We start from the raw sequence: 16,675 nt of genomic DNA, 5'->3' as shown, positions 1-16,675 counted from the left end.
CTTCATGTCTCCTGAATGCCCAGTAAGACAAATGATGAGCCAATCACCATGGCTATGTTACACTCATCTGAGCAGAGGCAGGGCCAAAAGTGTGACCCAGACTTTTGTGTGTGTTGGAGGTTGCATGTCAGTGTTTGGGGGAGGGAGGACACACACTAGTGTGTGAGTATGTAAGTGAAGGCTAGAGGACAACTTTGAGTGTCATACATTTGAACCAGGGGCTTTCATGGGCCTGGAGCTTCACTAAACTGGGTAAATTAGCATTCCAGGGAGCTTCTAGGGATCTTCTACTTCCACCTCCCCTCCTTCCATTGCTGGAGTTAGGAATATGAACTCATATGCCCAGATATTTGAAAGTTCCCGGGATCAAACTCAAGTCCTCCTACTTGCAAAGCAAGCACTTTCCCAGCTAAGGAATCTCTGCAGCCCTTGACTCAAGTGTTTTAATAAGATTTTCAAGACATGATTATTTTCAACACAGCTTGACTTTAAATTTTAACTGGCACACCTGGCTATCTGTGGCCCTTATTTGTATTCACCAAGATGCTCCTTTTCTGACTTTTGCTTAAAATTATTAAAGAGAAATTGTTTCTCCCACCCTCACCAATCTGTTGGGTTTCCATTCTTAAGTGAAAATTAGACCTACACTTCATCCTACACAAAACTAGTGCTGTGTTTGCACTATTCTTTTGTCTATGGTGGATTTATATAAAAAGTAAGCAAGATATTTTATGGTCCATGTTTAGTGATGTGCTTACACAATCAGAGACTTAGGAATCAACTTCATTATGCATTTAAGCAGTTCGTAAAAGTTACGAGCCCAACGTATTTACCATTCCTTGTTGTTGTAAGCCTTTAACTACAATGACACTGTGAACAAAGAAATCATAATGTGAATATTCCAGAGGCTTCACACCAACACCCACTTCAATTATACATGAATTAGCAGAAATGAATTCACAGTTTTATTCCATGATGTAGTGGAGCTCAAGTATTTCATAAAGTGTAGCCATGCAGCAAATTCTGAGCTCATTTTAGAATAATTACACATTGATGTTACTTGTGTAGTTAAAAGGAAATGTGGAAATTTCCCCATTGTAAGCAGTTTTTGAAGGCCCACTCTGTTCTCTAAAGTGAGCAATCTTTCATTCCAAAGGAAGCTGGTAGTTCCATCTTCCCTGCATTTCATCTTTCTCCTCTTATACCTCAATTAAAAACACTAATGCTTATTCAGACATGTCTTAATTACAGGCCTGGAGCAAGCAAAGGAGCCTCCATGGATTTCCCAGGTAATTTGTTTAAATGATGCATTTACCTCAAGTTCCTCCTTCTAGGTCTTTTGAATTATTAAGTCTGAGCTAAAGGAAACTTAAAATCTATCCCTTACATGTCTTCATTTAACATGCTCACCAAAATTTGACATCTCATATCTCTTTTCCCAATCTTTTTCAGGATGCCCTTGGAAGGGGAGTGAGCTGACATTTGCAGCTTCTGATACACTAGATAGACTTTTAATTTTATTTCAGAAAATATATTTCAGCTTTTAATTTTCATTTTGTTATTATATGTATATCTATATGCACATGTGTGAAGGTGCCTAGAGCATCCAGAAGAGGGCATCAGACCCCCTGAAGCTCAAGTCACAGGCTGTTGCAAGCTGTCTGACCTGAAGTATTAGGACCTGAACTCAGATTAATACCTCTGCAAGAGCATCAAATGCTCTTAACCACTAAGCCATCTTTCCTGGCACAGGTCAGATAAACTATTTTGCAGAATGTATTGCATTCCTATTACTTTGGATAATCAGGGGATTCTGAAGTCATCAGTAGTCACCCCCACATGGATAGTGAGGTCAGCAATAAGAATCTTAAGCAAGCTAACTGAAGTCATAACCAGACCATGACAAGTGGAGTCTTTAATCCTAGCTTCTCAGAGTATGAATTCTGACTCTATGACAGACCAAGCTGACTGACAGCTTAGTGGGAAAAACTCTTCAGTCTATGCTCAAAGATACTCAACAGGAATATCCGAGTTCACTTCACAAAACTTACACGTTGTGCAAAAAGGTGTTAGAAAAACTAACAGGTGCAGTATTCTAATTCTGAGAAATAATAATCTAGGGTGATTTCACCTCAAACAAAACAACCCCCCCAAACAAAACAACCCCCCCACTACCAAAAGGGGTAGCTAATGGGAAGCTGGTCAGTCCCCAAGCACTGCTCTCTGCTGTTGCTAAGACACAACAAAGAGATACATGCTATAAATTATTTGGACCTGTGAGACTGTGGTAGTTTGAATACAATTGGCCCCCATAATCTTAGGTAGTAGCACTATTAGGAGGTGTAGCTTTGTTGAAGTCAATATGGCCTTGTTAGAGGAAGTGTGTCAATGAGGGGCAGGTGTTGAGGTTTCCTATGGTCAGGATACCGCCCAGTGCCTTAGTTGACTTCCTGTTTCCTGCAAGTCAAGATGTAACCAGCACCATGTCGGCCTGCATGCCACCATGCTCCCAGTCATGATGATAATGGACTGAACCTCTGAAACTGTAAGCAAGCCACTTTAATTTAATGTCTTCCATATAAGATTTTCTGTGATCATGGTGTCTCTTCACAGCAATAAAAACCCTAACTGAGACAGAAACACAGCTTCACAAAGAGCGTTTTGATACATGAGACCATATCAAACACAAGAAAAAAAAAGAACAAAAATTTATGTGATTCTGTTAAACAATTATTTATTGATAGCCAGAGCAGGTTCAAATCCATGTTGGGCTTGACAATGAAACCTGGGGATAGCTGAATTCTCTCTTTACAGGGCTTGAGTCAGTAAGAGTTAGCCAAGGAAAATCAACATGTTCTTCACAATCGAGGGTACTATGACATTCACACCCAGAAGGGAGAATGCTATAGCCAGAAATGTACTTGCTCACTCATGTAACCAAAGGGCCTATTGCCTCACACAAAATAGGCCATTAATATTTATTTACTAAAGAAAGAGGAACTGGGTTGTGTCTATGGAGGACACAGCACATAGACATGGGGAAGGGAGGACCAGATTGTGTTTCAAGGGGACTGAAGAAAACTCAGAGAAATAAGTAGGGTTGGTTAGGTGGTGAAGAATAGCTATGAAGTGCCGGCAGCAAAGAGTCTTGGCATCTTTAGTGGAACAGAACAGGCCCCCATGTCCATGAGTTGTAGTAATGGGGGCAAGTGCAAGGACTAAGACTGAGGAAGAATGCAGAGTTGCTCTGACATTGTGGTGTAATAAGATCCATCATGCTGGTCCATGGTGCAGAGCTTCAAAAGCCTTTGGAGTTCTGTGGGTGATAGGGCATGAGGCGTAGCTTTTGTTGTTTTTGTAACAATCTCCTTTCAACCACCCCTGAGTTTAGGCCAGTGAAGAGACTCCTGGTGTGTTCTGGATAACTTTAGGACAGACTCATTGTCAGAGGAAACAACCATGGTTCAGTGCATATATTCTACTCTACCTCTCACCCTGTGATGACAGAACAGACGACTATCCAGGGTCGGTGACTGACTCAGTCATACTCCCATGATGAAATACCTGTACCACACCCAGGCAACAAAATATTGCACTCCTCTTGGTGAAAACACTACACTGTTGCACGTGTGTGATGTCTAGAAGTGTAGAAGGGCATTCTATCACCTCATGAATTTCTACTAGCTGCTTTTAGGTTTTCTCTTTTATAATAAGCACTATGGAAGGCTGTCTTTTTTATTTCTATCAGCCATTCTAGATCTACTCAAGGTGTAGATCATGGAATTCTCTTATGGATAATCAGCCAGCCAGATATATGGACAAACCAGAAGTTGTAAGTGGGACCTAACGTGAGGACAGTCTCAGAAGACTGAGCCCTTAGCCTTCAGGATTTGAAGATAACACTAGATAGACGGTGTCAGATTGAACTGGTAGACACCTACTTAATGGTGGTAAGCTGGAGAATTGGTTGTTGGTCTGGATAAAATCCACACATTTGTTGCCAGAAGTATCCAGTGAGGAGAAACAGAATAAGTACACTTTAAAATCGATATGGATAGCATCTTTTATAAATATCCACAGATGCAAATACTCCATAAGTTGTTTTAAAGCCAAAAGAAGCTGAAGAGATGGCTCAGCAATTTCAAGTGCTTTATACTGGGTGACTCAAAACAACCTGCGTGGTGATACTTTTTTTTTGTGCTGAAATATGATATTTTATTTATATGCTAATAAATAAAGTTTGCCTGGAGATCAGAGGTCAGCGAGCCATAAACAGAAGTCAAGCAGTGGTAGACCATGCTCTTAATCGGATCACATGGTAGTCAAAGTCTCTGTGTGGTCAAGGACACAGCCAAGTGTTTTGACACAAGCCTTTAATTCCAATACCAACCATAGAGACCTGGAGGTCTGTATAGACAGGCAGTGACAAGGAAGTGATGTGGATTGGCTTAGAGCCAATGAGAATACAGAACAAGAAGACAATAAAAGCTCAGTTTGGACAAGAAGAGGCTCTCTCTGTGGAAGCTACTGCATGGCGGTAAGCTAAGGCTAGTCGTGGCTATTCGCTCTGATTTCTTTGACTATTACCTCTGTATTTTGCTCTGTGTTTCTTATTTACTAAGACTGGTTAGAAATTCATCTACAAACCTGTGACTCAAGCTCTAGGGAACCTGATGCCTCTAAGGCCACCCTCATACACAGTGCATACACACACACTAATAAAATTAAATCTTGAAAAATAAAGTTAAAAGAAGTAACTTATGAAAGGAATCTGAGACATTGTACAAGAGCCACCACAACTCTCAAATTTTGTACCAGTTATTTTCTCATTCTGGAATTCTCTAGGTAGATGTGGAGAAGATATATTATCTACTTATTGTCAAAAAAAAATCTCTGAACATACACATACCCATGTTATACTGCTTTTTTCACACTCTACTATGCTAGCTAAATCTCTGAACCACAAATCAAGATTTGTATTTTTATTTTCCTATCCTCACAGGCTGACGTTTCTTATGGAGAATGGCTATTTAACCAATCCTACTTTGCTGAAATCCTATCACTGTTCTTAAATCTAGTATTGTTCTTCCAGTAACCAGGGTTAACTTCTATGGGTTCTTGGGATTTGCTTACCACAAGAGATCTCTGCTCCTGAGTTCCATGAAATGAAACCCCATTGAAGAGAAGCTCCTCATACATCAGATAATATAAATTACATAAACCACAAGTGAACTAACTTCCCACACTTAAATTATACCCTTTGCAAAACTACCAACTGCCACCGGGAAGGTTAACGTCTTCAAAAAAAAAAAAAAATCAATCAGTCCAGCAACAAATTTCTTGGTCTGGATATATCCATCCTAACATCCCACCATGCTTTTCCAAGTTTTCTTAATTTGAAACTAAAATGTTTTGGGCATCTTAAGACATAAAACAAGCATAAATAGTTCTTAAGCCAGCATTTATCTTACACTCCTTTAGATCTGGACTTCTTTGTCCTATCTAGATCATTACTATGAAGAGTTAACATGAAGCAATGGCAGCTCTGGTGTCTTAGTAGCAATCTGTTCCTCCCTTTAGCCAACATCACTGTCCTTGTTCCTTCCACAGTAGCTGACTTTGCTGGCTTAAATCTCAGATGATGATCTTCACAATCTTATCTTTGGGACTGAAATCTCTTCATTCCCTTTATCCATCAGATTTTTTTTTTTTTTTTTGGTACAGGCTTAGAGAAGCTTCAAGGCCACATTCTGGGCATCTGATAAGATAGTCTTCAATGACTATTACTTTTTGCTACATTTCCTTTAAGTGTCTTATAAATATTGAGGGTGTTGCTAGAGTGTTGGTTTAGCTATCTATATTTCTAAAATTTAGAGAGACACACACATCTTCCATATACTCACATAGCCCCTCAGGTCAAAGTCTGGCTCTGTAGTCATTTACTATCAATAAAGTTGACATTGCTTCTCCTAGGGCCAAAAGTTGTTTTGAAAGTATCTTCTAGTGCCTATAACCATGGAGCAAAGATGTGAGGCCTGGACTCCAAAAATCAAGTACATCAGAGATTCATCTCAGGACTTCAAATTTTATTAAGAAAGTGTTCCAGATTCTAGAATTCCAGAATTCTCTTCAATTCTTAGTCCTTTTGACATATCACAGACAGTAAGAACTGCTTCTAGCACATAGTATACAGAAAAAAATAAATGCACAAAATGAAAAATGAGAAGCAATATGAACTGCAGACTGAGTTATGCATAAAAATGTTTACAGAACATTAAGTACTCTGAAGATCATTAGAAATCAATGTCTTTGAAACATAACATTACATAACAAACATAACATAACATTAGTCATGTAAGCTTCATAAGCATCTAGCTATACAAAAAACATGCAGCTAAAATGTACATTTATGGAAATTAAATGACATCAGAAAATGAAACAGATACACTACAACCAAACAGAATAATATATGAAGGTACTTTATCTGCATTTAACCCCTGTAAATAAAAATTATGAAAACTATAAATATATTGGATACACTTTTCCAGAGACAGAAATCTGAGTTCATTTCTCCTGCTTCTTCCAAGATTCCCTTGGAAAGGAGACTAACCAGAAGGAAACAACAGCACACAGTGGAGCCTGTGGCCACACAGGGTGCTCACTGCTACCTGGGCTACCCTGAGATGGGAATTGCAGTACAAAATCCCAAACTAGGCTCTTTCCACTCAGTCATGTACCTTGGATAGTGCTGCATTCACACAGCAACATCTTACATGTATGTGCGTATGCATGCATGATGTCCCCAGTTACTTTTCTATTGCTAAGTTGTCATGACCAAGGCAGCTTACAGAAAAAAGAGTTTATTTTGGAATTACAGTTTCAGAGGGTTAGAGTCTATAATCATCATGGCAGCAGGTAGGTAAGCTTGGTGCTGGAGCAGTAACTAAGAGCTTACATCTTAATCCACAAGCATGAGGCAGAGATAGTTAACTGGAAACAGCGTGAGCTTTTGAAACCTCAAAGCTCACTCCTACTGACACACCTCCTCCAACAAGACCATACCTCCTAATCTTTCCCAAATAGTTCCACCAACTGGAGACCAAGAACTTAATATATGAACCTATGAAGGCTACTCTCATTCATTCAAACTACCACATGTGGTAATACATATGCACATATGTATATGTGCAGGTATATGTGCAGGTGAGTTATATGTTCAGGTGCTCACTTAGACATGTGCATAGGGAGGCCACATATAACAGTGAGTTTTAACTGTTAATTGGTACAATCTATAATCACTTGGGAAATGTCTCAGTAAGGATTGTTTGGCTCAGGTTGGCCTGTGCTTCTGTCTGTAGAGGATTGTCTACAATCAATTACTTTAATTGATATGGGAAGATTGAACAACTGTGGGTGAAACCATTTGGGGGCTTGAGTTATGAACTATAAAAGAGTAGGAGAAGTGGCCTAATTACTAGAGGCAGACATGTGTTTATTCTCCTTGCTCTTTACTATGCACATGATACTGCTAGAAGTTTTAAAGTACCTGCTGCCTTGACATCCCTGCTATGATGGAGCATAACCTGGAATTGTGAGCTAGAATACACTCCAGTGCCTTTCACTGAGATATTTCATCGCAACAGCAGAAATTAAATTAGGACATCAAAAGTCAATAGTGCATCTCTTCTCAATTACTTTCCACCTCGCTTTTTGTGACACTATCATTTGAACATGGAGCTCACTGGTGTGGCTTCACTCACTGGTCAGGAAGGTCCAGGGATCCCCATCTCTGACTTGCCAGCACTGAGATGCCTGGTGCACATCACCACACCTGTATTTTGACATGAGTGCTGGAGATCTGAACTCAAGTCCTCATGCTTGCATGGCAAGCATTCTACCCACTGACCCGTCTCTCTAGACCAGGAACATCTTTGCCTTATAAGGTTAAAGTAGACATAAATGGTAGTTCTGACCCTGTAACTCCTTGAGTCAACTGGAAAGATTTTATTTATAGGCCTTTCATGGCTCATATGACCTAATAAGAATTGATGGATTAGAATGAAGGAAACCTACTTCCCCTGGACAGTGTGGCTGACACCCAATGAGACAGTTCATTTTCATTCATTGATATAAAATAGCATCATCAAGTACAAAAGTGAAGACCAAGAAATAATCTGACCATTTTCTACCTGTTGTGCATTTAAGTATATGCCCTGTGTGACACACAGAAGGCACAACTATTTTTGAGAGCCTTAGAGACAATATGACCTGGATATGCTGTGGGATGTTCTGTATGTCCTGTGGGAGCTGGTTCTTGGGTTCCTCGTGGCTTTACCCAGCAGGTCCACATAGAGGATGATTAGGACCACGGGTCTGAGTGCAGGTGTCTGAGATGGTCTGCACTTGGCTGTGCTGTGGGATGGTCTGTATGTCAAGTTGTTCTGATTGGTCAATAAATAAAACACTGATTGGCCCGTGGCTAGGCAGGAAGTACAGGCGGGACTAACAAAGAGGAGAGAAGTAAGAACAGGAAGGCAGAAGGAGTCACTGCCAGCTGCCGCCAGGACAAGAAGCATGAAAAGATGCTGGTAAGCCACGAGCCACATGGCAGGGTATAGATTTGTGGAAATGGATTAATTTAAGCTATAAGAACAGTTAGCAAGAAGCCCGCCATGGCCATGCAGTTTGTAAGCAATATAAGTCTCTGTGTTTACTTGGTTGGGTCTGAGCGGCTGTGGGACTGACGGGTGACAAAGATATGTCCTGACTGTGGGCAAGGTAGGAAAACTCTAGCTACATGGATATATGGTATGCATGCCTTATAATGCAGTAATTTCATTATTAAGCAGCTACCTCAGAGAAATGCTCAAATACTTCACAAGGAGATGAGCAAAACAATCCCTTTTTCAAAATTTTGCCGCTGGGAGAGAAAAAGAGTAGTTATATTTTCAGTTCATTTAATTAAAACAGACTAATGAATTAGATCTGCATATATCAACCTTGACACATTATGTGTGTGTGTGTGTGTGTGTTTTGAAGAATAAAGTACATGAAGCCACATATAGATGCACATCAGTAATAATTACTCTGAGGAGGGAAAAATCAAGACTGAATGAAAAACGGTCTTTAAACATACCCAAAACTTGTATTCCTTAAAAGCTGCAGTAAAGATGCTGAAATGTAGCTCTTCACAGTTGATGGCTTCTGGCTGGATGGGGGTCAAGGGACTCATTTTTTTTAAGGGGCTAGCCACAGGGAATTTGATGATGCTACAATGACTATATGGGCAACACAAATTTTACCTGGTGGATTTTGGGTGTGTGTGTGTACAAGGGTGGGAGGGTGGAGCTTGGAAGAAAGGCAAGCAAGTGTGATTGGGGTGCACTGTATGAAATTCCCAAATAATTAATAAAAATATTATATTTAGGAAAACTAGCCTGAAATAGACAATGAAATATTCACTTTTTCTTTCTTCTTCATCTCTTTATTTCTCCCCATTCTTTCTCTCCCCCTTTTTCTTTCTTTTTCTTCTTCTCTCTCTCTCTCTCTCTCTCTCTCTCTCTCTCTCTCTCTCTCTCTCTCTCTCTCTCTCTGTCAATGTGTCTCTTTCCATCACTCTCTGTCATTCTCCAATCTCTGTCTCTTTTCCTTCCTTCTTTCTTCTTTTTTGCAGTGTTGGAGGTGGAGCCCATACTCTTCCAAGGTGAGTGTTCTAGCACTTAGTTATATGGTGTTGAAGATTTAGATTACTTTTGCACAAATGTCTTCATTATAGTGAACATTTACATTTATTAGATTGAAATTATTCACAATGATGATAAGTTTAATAGAATTTAGCTCAGGGCAAACTTACCATTGTTTGCTTATCATTAAATCCCCACACAAAACATTAGCTTTGAAAGATTCCTGCTAGAATGTAAAGATCCCCAGTCTCTCCATTGCTCAGCATCTTGAAAGTCAATTGCTATGTTAGAAGTGATGTGGGTGTCAGTGTCTCTCCTGCCTCACAGTTTATTAGATTGCATTAAACTATGAACAAACAAATGTGGTACAAGAGTCTTTCTCATCATGGGCAAACATTTCCTACCTTTCCCAGTATGCATGTTTTAGGTAGTGCAATCACAGCTTGGCTCAGAGAAACCTGTTCATTATCATTGTGGTCCAGCATCTCAGAATGGTGTCCTCTCCTGTTCTGCATGCTGAATAGCCTTTCACTGGCACAAATCTGTTCCATCATTGCCTTTTTTACATGTTTACCTACAGCACTTATTTCATCACTTAATCCCTCACTTCTCCATTATTATTCTATAAGTATTTCATGTCATGCCTTGGTATGTGTTCTAGGAAAATCAATATACCTCACTGGTCTTCAGTTTTGAATTAAGGTGTTATACAAAAAATCATTGACTTGTTAATGGAATTTTAGCACTAATATTCTACAACTTTAAGATCTCATGTGTATTGGATATGTCTTCTGAAATAGTTCAGGAAGGGCTCAAAAAATGTTACTCTCACATGCTAAGAAAGTGTAACAGGAGCAAAAGAAACCCCTGATGGAATTTATCTAAGTATCTTTGATGGGAAAGTTCTCCAATTAAACAATCCTGTATTATAACGTAAATTTATTTGGAAATAACTTAAATATGCTTATATAAAAATATAGTTAGCATTTATGGAACAGATATTACAGATATGCCTTTGAGAGTGATAAACAGAAGATGCATGGTTTGGGCCAGATTATACCAGGCAGGGCCTGCTCTTAAGAAACTGTATGTGTGACTTGTGGAGCAATGGCCTTCTGCACTATTGGTCAAATTACAAATGCTACTATACAGTCCAAGTGTAATAAGCTTCATTTGTCTCGAAGTGTAACTAAGTTAAAGGAGAAGTTGGTTTTTATTAGTTGCTATTAGAACATACATTCGGTTTGAATACCAAGGTTTTTTTTTTTAATGTTTTGTGAGTGTATATTAATTATATATTATAATGGGTTTCAGTATCTGCCTTTAAGTTATTTTCAAATAAATTTATGTATACAGGTCTTACCTAGGCAATTATACTGTTGAAACTTCACAGGTTCAGCTTCCCCAGCATGACTAGAGGACACTATCTTGAAGCAGGCATCCTGGTCCTATGGCTCTTACAATCCTTCTGCTGTCTTTTCTTTGATTTTTCCTGAGCCTTAGATGTAAAGATGGCATTGTAGATGTGTCATCTGGGGCCAGGAACCCTACAGTCACCTTTTCTCTAAATTTTGACCACTGTTGTTCTCTGTAGTAGCCTCATCTTCTGTAAAAGAAGATTCTTTGATAAGGGTTTGAGAGGCAAGAACTACATTTACTTACAGGGAAAGAATTTAGAATACAGTTACAAGTTAGAGTAGCTTAGGAAAATGAGAGTATTAGGTTCTCTAATAGAGTCTGTGACCTCTGCAGTCACAGGTAATTGACTAGGTTACAGTACCAGGAATGAATTTTCTCCTTTTGAGTGGGTCTTAAGTCCAAGTAAACAGCTTTGGTTTACCCCAAAGATAGAAGTGCCACTATTATACCCTTGGGGATTTCTTTCCAGACTGGGTATTGTTGTGATTCATAAGCTTTAAAGATAGGTAGGACTATTGATTTCTTTTCTTCCTTGGTAGCTTTCAGAGCACCTTCTAAAACTATTATAATGCCCAACATTTTTAATGTGGGTTATATGGATGGGACTTGGGTCCTTATGCTAACACGGCAAGCTTTTTCTGACTGAGTTGTCACCCTAGTCCTTAATTTTTTAACAATGAAAACTTTCTAAATTCTGTCACATGCTCTTCCTGTATTTATTGAGGTGATTTTTATCCTAACTTCTAGTAAAATGACATAATACATTAACTGTTTTGCCTACATCAAACAATCATTGTTGCTTAGCAGTAAAAATTCTTCTTTGTCATTTAATGTGTTATGGAATTAGGTTTGCTGGTATTTCATTAGGGGTGTTTGCATCTATGTATACCAAGGACATTGGTCTTTGGGCTTCCTTTGCTTGTAGTATCTTTTTCCAGCTTTGAAATTGGGGTAATTTGGCCTTACAAAACAAATTGAATTTGGGGGTTGTATATTTATTTCTTCAACATTTTGGAAGAATTTTAGAAAATTATTGACCTTAATTCTTCTTGAGCAACTGTTGACCATGTAGACATAACAGACATTAACAGAAGTATCTATCAAACACCAACAGAACATATTCTTATTTCAGTATATGAAAACGTTTCAAAAGGTCACCTAGGAGGTCAAGGGAATTGAATTTGTACAGCTATTGCTTTCAATCTGGTGGGATAAAAACCAGACATCTGTAAATAAAGAAAGTAGAAACACTCACAAATATGTAGAAATTCAACAATGGATTCTTGAAGTAAGAAATTGAGGAAATACATGAAGAAAATGTGTGGCAGATAGCTCTGTCTCAGTTAAAGTTTCTGTTAATGCAATGAAACTCCATGACCAAATGTAAGTTGGAGAGGAAGGGGTTTGTAGGTGAATTCTAATTGGTCTCAGTAATAAAAACCTGGAGTCGGATATCAGGGTAAAAACTGAAAGATCAAAGAAGTAAAGGAGCCAGACCTCTACCGAATTCTCAGACCGAAAAGGGTCTGACCTCAAGTCTCAACCCTGCCTTATCACTTCCTCTCTCACAGCCATATCACTTCCTGTTTCCTCCTCCCAAGTACTGGCATCAAAGGCATGAGATCCTAAATGCTGGGATTAACAAATATGTGTGCCACCACTGCCTGGCCTCTAGTGACTAGCTCCATACTCTGATCTCCAGGCAAGCTTTATTTGTTAGAGCACAAACAAAGTATCACCACAGGGGCTTATTTGGCTTACACTTTCATATTGTTGTTTATCATCAAAGAAAATTAGGATAGGAACTCAAACAGGGCAGGAACCTGGAGACGGGCTGATGCAGAGGTCATGAAGGAGTGCTGCTCACTGACTTACTCTCTATGGCTTGCTCAGCCTGCTTTCTTATAGAACCCAGGATCACCTACCTGCCCAGGGATGGAAACACCAACAAAGGACTGGGCCCCCTCCCATCAATCACTCATTTAAAAAATGCCTTACAGCCAGACCTTATGGAGACATTTTCTCAACTGAGGTTCCCTCCCTTCAGATAACTATAGTTTGTGTGTCAAGTTGACATAAAAGTAGAAACTCAGTAAAATGCTTGTGCTAGCCTGCTGACCAGATTTCAACTCTCAGTGGCTAAATAGCAAGCCAGGTGTAGCAACCCAGGTCTGTTCTTCCAGAGCTTGGGAGGAGGAGAAAGATCCCTGGGGCTTGTTTGCTAAATTTAATTGAAAAAGTGGTCTTTAGTTTCAGTGAGAGATATTGTCTCAAAAACAAAGTGGAAAATTGATTGAAACAATCCCTGACACCAACTTCTGGCCTCCATATTCATGAATACACACATGAACACAAACACAGTCAAACATGTGCAACTGCACACAGGAGAATTAATGCTTTCTATGGTCCAGGATTATCTTACTTTCTTTTCTATGTTTCCATGATAAAAATATCATGACAAATGTAACTTAATGGAGGAAGGATTTATTTTGACTCATAGTTCAAGAACATAGTCCACAATGGTGGTGAAGTAAACATACCAGGAACTTGATGAGCTGGTCACATCACATCCAGTGTTAGGAAATGGATGAGCTGGTCACAACACATCCACAATCAGGAAGCTATAGTGCAGCTAACTTTATTATTTTTGTTCAGGCTGTGAGCACAGCCCAGGGATCAGTGTAGCTTACTTTCAAGATGTATCTTCCCCATCAATTGGCTAATCAGCTTCCACTAGGCATGGGCAAAGGCTCATCTCCTACATGAGTCTAGATTCTACCAAGTTAATAACACTAACCACCACATTTTCTAGCTGACCATGATAACTTTATCTCTATGATACAAGAATCCTTCAAATTTGTGTGGCATTATTGAGTAATGATTTTGAAGGCAAGTACATGAAAGACAAAAATACTGACTTGCTCAGATTTGATGGATAATCATGAGGTTCTTCTACCGTAGGATGACAAGACAACAATGAAAACTAAGCTGATTTCAGCTAACGATAAAAGCAACATTTGTTCCAGATTACATTAGACAATTTAGCTTGATGATTTATTTACACACGTAGACATGTTTAGCCTGATCTATTGGCAGTTGGTAAATTCTTGGGAAAGGGAGAGTCAATTTTCTTCTGGGATATGACCACTAATAGATTGTTTCATGCTCTGGTAAATGTACATACTGTCACCAATAATTGGATTCAGTAGGCACAAAAAAAAAAAAAAGAACATGAAGTCAGGAGGAAGACTTGGCAGAGTGGTTCTCATATACTGTGAAGTTTGGAATACCCTAAACATTAAAAAGAAATGTAAGTACAGGTACCAATCTCTTTACTTGTGATAGATTTCAGCCATTTATAGCCAGAATACATCTATGGACAGTGAGAACTGGTATTAAACATCTCTTTGCTTCTCAGATTGATGAGGGCCTCAAGGTCAAAGCTCTTGAAAATTATTTGGAGGAGAATATCAAATCTCCCTCACCTGGTCTGTCGACATTAAAATAAAAATTTCTGGGGGATACATGAAGAAAAGTATCTTTTTACCAATAATAGCAGATATTTCTGAGAAGTTAGTGTGTGTCAAGCTTAGGGAGTTGCCATCCACCATTTCCACCCTCAAATGTCTTATACACCTGAGCTCATTTCATGCTCCCAGAATTTATTTGAAGGACGTTTTACTAGCATATATTAGATATGCATAATAATGGGCTTTATTGTGACATTTCATACATGCATACATGAATGTGTTTTGACCAGTTTTACACCACCACCTTCTCTTATTAGTTCCCACTGCTGTTGATACCCATTCTCTTCCTAACTAGTGCTTCTTCTACATTCACTTTTTTTTTTTTTTGGGTGACCCAGTGAATTTATTTACTATTGCTTATACTAAATGGATGAGGCAGAGAGTTCCCCAGGAAGAAGAGAGCCTGAACTTCCATTGGGGAAAATAATGTTATTTTTATGAAATAAGGTAAGGTGCAGATTAGTTCACTTTATCAAAGCACTTGGCCTGGATATGGTAGGGCTAAGACTTATTTAATCTAATCAAGTTAGTGAGATTCTGGGTCTGCTATCCATCTGTGAGATTCATTAACTAATGCTCAATCCTTGATAGTGATTTTATTACAAAATTATCCCACAGGTAGAGGTTCAGATCACCAAATGGTTGCATTATTTTGGGAGGTATCAGAATATTTAGGAGGTGAGGCCCAACTAGAAGTAGGTCCCACTTGGGGCAAATGTGTAGTGGTAGCTTGCCTCCGGCCTCATACTGTCTTTCTCGATTTCATGCCCACCATGAAATAAACAGATTTTGTCATAGAACCCTGCCACAATGATTTTCTGCTTCTTTACAAACCATGGAGACAAGTGAAAATGAATTGATCCCTCAGAATTAGGAAGCGAAAATAACTTTGTCTCCCTTTCTGATTCTGCTACCATGTGGCCTTTCATATATGTATACATGGCATTATGGGTACTACTGCCAGCTGCTTGAAAGATCTTAACTCTTCCCAGTAAAGGACACTGCCAGATAACTAATTATGGTGGTTAGTTTTAGTTTTAACTATCAACCTGACAGAACTGAAAAGCAGAATGACAGGCTTATTGAGAAATTATGTAGACCAGGATGGCCTGTAGGCTTGTCTGTGGGGGATTGTCTTGACTGTTAGCTGAGGTAAGAAGACCAGCACGATTTGGGGCAGCACAATTCTTTACACTATGTAGGAGTGAAGAAAAGTAGGTGAAAGAGAATAAAGATACATTTGTCTCTGCCCTTGACTGTGGATGGAATGTGACTACCTGTTTGAGTTCCTGCCTGAAATTCCACAAAATGATGGACTTTACATTGGAATTACAAGTCAAATAAAGTCTTCCTCCTTTGCTTTTTGGTGATGTTATTTAATTACCACAATATAAATGAAAGTACACCATGTACCGAAGCTCCCTCTCTCCACCTTAGCAACTTCTCTGATGTTCTTTCCTTCCACTCCAGCTCAACCAGTTCCACTGTGCCCAGGCCTGTGGGCATCTTGCTCTTCCTCAGTTTACCAGGTTCTCAAACTGAAGTCTTCTCTGTTTGATGTTCCTACTTTCCTACTACCCATTGAGATGGTTAATTATGATTGTCAATGTGGGTGGGTTTGGAATCGACTAAGGGACATGTATATGGGTGGTCTGTGAGTTCTCTCCCAGGGAGGGATAAATGGAGAGACAAGCCTGCCCAGCATGGGGAGCACCAAAAGATGTGGAGGTGGGAGAAACACTCAGTGTGCTTGTTTACCTTCCTTTACTTTTTGTTCGTGAATGAATCTATCCAGTTCCTGCTGCTGCTGCTCCTGCCACTACTACAGTCCTCTGTTGTGATAGGAACTCAGCTTTTTTAGCCTTCTAACATGGGCTGAAAACTGCCAGTCCTTCAGGAATCCTTTAGACCTTCAGTGCCAGATTGAGACTGCTGAGGCATCCAGTTTTGTGGCCTGAGAAGCTCCTGTATTCTCAGGCATCATACTGTATAGACATCCATCTCAGCTTGTGTCATTGGTACGCAATATAATAAGCTGCTTCT

The sequence above is a fragment of the Peromyscus maniculatus genome, chromosome 11 (assembly GCF_049852395.1).
Source record: "Peromyscus maniculatus bairdii isolate BWxNUB_F1_BW_parent chromosome 11, HU_Pman_BW_mat_3.1, whole genome shotgun sequence".
Lineage (NCBI taxonomy): Eukaryota > Metazoa > Chordata > Mammalia > Rodentia > Cricetidae > Peromyscus > Peromyscus maniculatus.
The sequence above is the reverse complement of the archived record's forward strand: the minus strand, read 5'-3'. Positions refer to the sequence as shown.